The sequence below is a fragment of the Belonocnema kinseyi genome, chromosome 8, assembly GCF_010883055.1.
Source record: "Belonocnema kinseyi isolate 2016_QV_RU_SX_M_011 chromosome 8, B_treatae_v1, whole genome shotgun sequence".
In the NCBI taxonomy this organism is placed as follows: domain Eukaryota; kingdom Metazoa; phylum Arthropoda; class Insecta; order Hymenoptera; family Cynipidae; genus Belonocnema; species Belonocnema kinseyi.
Genome location: NC_046664.1, coordinates 85,975,695 through 85,980,320, shown reverse-complemented (window position 1 = coordinate 85,980,320; position 4,626 = coordinate 85,975,695).

The following is a 4,626-nucleotide window of genomic DNA, read 5'->3' as shown; positions in this document are numbered from 1 at the left end:
TAAAAAGTAATAATAAAATTGTTTCCTGCGTTTTATAAAAAATGTGTCTTTGAAATAAAACAGCACACATATACAAATTTTGTATAAGCTCGGTAAGAGCATAATATTCCTAACCTCCCAATCAATGCTTACGTGCCTTTATAGCAAAAATTTCTACACACTGATATCATCGAAAGTGTAGTTACATGCAGAAAAAGCAAAAAATGTAAATGTAAATGTATAAGTTTTGTAAAAGTCTTAGATAAGAAAAATTTTTTATGAAAAGAAATTTATTTCTCAATATTACCTCCATTAAGCTAAATAGATTTGGTTAAGCGATCTTCCAGTTTTTTATTCCATAGGAAAAAAAAACTTTTATCCATCACTGGGAAATTCACGTTTACAGCACAAATAACTTCTCCATTCGTGCAGTATTTTGCAGAGATGGATACAATTTTTTTTTCGATGAAATAAAAAAACTGCATGAAAAATATGCTGTCAGACCGAAGGAACCTAATGGAGCCTTTACAAAGTACCCGTAAAGACCCCATTGAGTCCCCATTCGGTTCCTTTTTAAAAAACTAAAAAAAACAGCAAGATTAAATCTTAAACTGTTGAAATTCGGATTCTACGTTAAATTTTCTATTGGAAACTCACGGAATAACCGCAATACTTTTTTTGCAGCGGTATAAAGTTAAATTAATATATAAGATCTATAACGCCTGTTGACTGCTACTTACAGATGATGCATTTGAAGTGTAGCAGTCAACAGGCGCAATACGTCTTTTATATTTTTAAACTTTTTACCGTTTCAAAAGAAACTATTGCGATTATTCCGTGACCTTCTATAGGGAATTTTAGCGTAGAATCCAAATTTCAACTATTTAAAAGTTGATTTTGATTTTTTTTCTCGTTCTTTAACAAGAAACCGAATAAGGACCCAATGCGGTATTTACGGGTACTTTGTAGAGGCTCCATTCGGTTCCTTCGGTCCGCCAGGGTAACTTTGCTGTATATTATGAATTAGAAAGGAGACATAGAATTAGCTTCTTTTTAAATGATTAGTCTTCAATCTACTATAAACCAAAATCGTTTGTAATTTTTTTTGGCATTGATTAAATAGAAAATGTTACTGTTACACCAGCAAAACGAAAATTTTGGGACAAACTTCAAGAACTTTTTAAGTGAAAATTGCCTTTCTTTTTTGTGTGAATAACAATGATACTCATTCACTGCGATTTGCACAATATTGGCTTTTTGATCTATTTCAATAAAATAGTTTTTATTATGCACTTGAATTTGTAGTTGTATTCATTTGTTCCAGTAAATTCAAGATGAATGACATCTTTTTTATTAACACCAAACTCTCGCTTTCAGTCAAGTGTCGGGGGTTGCCTTCAAACATACAGGGTGGACACGTTCGGGCTTACGTACATGGCGAACTTTATGCTACCCGAATTGCACAACAGCAGAGAAGAAGCCATTGTACAGGGGTATTTTCATATTTCGCGCCTTTAGAGTTGCATTCGGATCGGCCCTTCGGTCAAATGTGTGCATTTTTGGATCAATTTTATCATAGTTTCCATGTTTGCGTTCCAAACTTCAAATGGATACAAGTGTCAAAACAATATAGGTTATGTTACATAGTAATTACAAATAATAAAAGTGTTTAATTATTAATGAAGTGATTAATGAAGTAATTTTCTTAAAATTATGTTATTTTCGATATTGCTATATCTGGATATGATTTCCAAACTGGCATTTGATCAGCCCCTAAAATCAATTTTAAGTAATTTTGATGGTATCCGTGAACAAAAAAATCTCGAAGCAATTTGTCTAGCCGGGATTTTAATTAATCAAGTTTTAAGGCATGTTTTTATCTTTGAAAATGTTTTCTCTGAACCGCATCTCAAAATTCGTTTTCATCAACCACTGAGATAAATTAGAGACTCGCTGAGGATAGGAGTGTATCAGGAATGAATCTAGAAGAGAAATTTTAGGGAGGAATTTTCATCCCAATCTTGTTTTTAAATTATTCTATTTTCGAAATGGCTATATCTTCATCTGATTTCCAAATTGACGTTTTATCAGACGTCATCTCAAAATTTCGTTTGATTAATCGATAATAAATATAACACAACCGCCAATTGAAAAGGTAACATCTGAAATAAAATTTACAGAATTGGTGTCTTCATTTCTAACAGAATAATTTAAAGTTGAATTAGGCCGCAATCAAATACAATAAAATAACATTTCGAGTAGCTTTGAATTATACTCAAAGATTTTTATTTTCTGATAAGATACCAATAATGTATGAATTTTATTTTTAGACCTGATAAAATAGATAATTATAGAATAATTTCCAAAAAAAATTGGAATACAAATTTCGACCTAAAATTTCGCTTCTACATTTCTTTCCGATACACTGCTATCCTCAGCGATTCCCTAATTAACTTCAATAGTTTATCAAACCAAATTTTCAGATGAGGCCTACAGAAAACATTTTCTGAAATAAAAAAATTCCTGAAAACTTTATTAATTAAAATTTGAGTTTGTTAAATTGTTTCGAAATTTTTTTGATACACCGATACCATCGAAATTATTTGAAATTGATTTTAGGCGCTGATCAAATGCCAATTTTGAAATCAGATCCAGATATAGCAAGTTCGAAAATGAAATATTTTTATTTTAATTTGAATGTAAATATCGTCCTAAAATTTCTCTTCTAGATTTAGTACTCCACGGGAAAAATTTATCCGTAAAAAAGTCACGAACTTGTAGCTAGGTCTCGGATACGGGATAAAAAAATCAAACATTAAATCCTGAATTCTATGAAAAATTTATGAATAAATTTAGAACTTTTTTACAAACAGTTCGAATACCCTACGAACAGTTCCTGAAAATTTTAGACTTGAATATAATAAGAGAAAGATTTTATTTGTGCGATTTAATTTATACTCATAAATTCGCACAACTCTGAGGATTTGAAACGTCGAACTCGACAGTTTCTAAACATAAACCATAAGTGCGCACACACGCGCAGCCATCAAGGCTGAACATTGTAGGTATAACAAAAATTCTAGCCACTCATCCGACGAATTCAATACTACACTGTGTTGGTCCAACAACAATCATAGGTTATAAAAATACCAGTGATTTCTGTGGGAATTTTACACTACAGTGTAACTGAAATAAACATGTAGTTTTACAACGTTTATGTAAGCATACAACGATTAGTGTAATTTCACACGCGGAGTGCAATACGTTTTACAGCAGCGATGTAAAATTCCATAATCCTGGTAATTCCCCAGAGGGCACAAAATTTGGCAACGTCTTTACGACATCGGGACGACATCTATACGATAACTTTACGACATCCTATGTCCGTGTCGTCAAGGTTTCTTTATGATATCGTGAGTAAGTCGTATGATCTGGCGATGTCTTTACGAAATCGCAAAGGCATCGAAACGACATGGACATAGGATATCGTAAAGTTGTCGTAACTATGTCGTAACGACGTCGTAAAGACGTCGCCAAATTTTGTGCCCACTGGGTCCGCTGTTGAACGCTTGATGGCTTGGTAACCTGCGAGGCCTGCGAGTAAATTCAGCGCAAGATTGTGCAAAATTTTAGCAGCATTCGGATATATTTTAGAATTGAAATCGTGGATTGTAATGGGTTGAGCGCATTACAAAGGCAAAGCGCAATGTGTTTTATTGAAATACATTTGTTGGCATGTTTAGCTTGCTTGCGGAAAAAAAAAATTTTGAAGGTTACGGCTGTTTCGACTGCAGCTGATATAAATTAGGATGCGCCTATTTCGCCCACTGATCATAACCTTATAAGTTTGATGCGTATTTGTTTTGTAACAGCAAACCGAACAAAAAGTTTAATTTGTTCTGCCTAATAAACACATGACTCCTTTTATTTATATATCTTATTATTCTTACGAAAATGGACAGTTTTAGCGCTACGCGGCGCTAAGCGCTCAAGATCAGTGAATAAAACGAATTACAACAGATTTTGTTACAAAAGCGATGTCAACATAGAAATCACGGTTCAGATCGTGGTCTGTCATATTTTCGCCTACACCGTTGACTCATATAGCGCGCTTCTCAAAACGATCAAACGCTAAGCGCCCAAGATTTGAACTTGACTAAGTAATTACTTTTTTAAAGACAGAAATGTATCCAAAGTAACATTAGTAACTACTGCGCACATCGATAATAACAGTGTACCCTTCGCCGGAGGGCCGAACGCTAAGCGCCCATGATCAGCGAATAGAACCAATCCTAGTAGCTTTAGCGACACAAGCGATGTCTGTATACGAAACACGCATGAAAAAGTGGTCAGTAAAATGTTTAGCCAAACCAATGAAAATATGAGTCAACACCGTTGACTCATATAGCGCGCTTCTCAGAATGGGCAAACGCTAAGCGCAGAAGATTTGAACTTGACTAAGAAATCACTTTTTTAAAGGCCTTTCACAAAAGAAATGACAGACAAACATACCGCCGTCGATGGAAATAATGAGTGAATGCTGCATGATGAACGACTGTCACTTTTTATAGCAAACAAAGAACTACTTCAGAATGAGTGACGAACTGAAAGTAGGCCTAATGACTTTAAAAAAGTTAAAACCTCGGC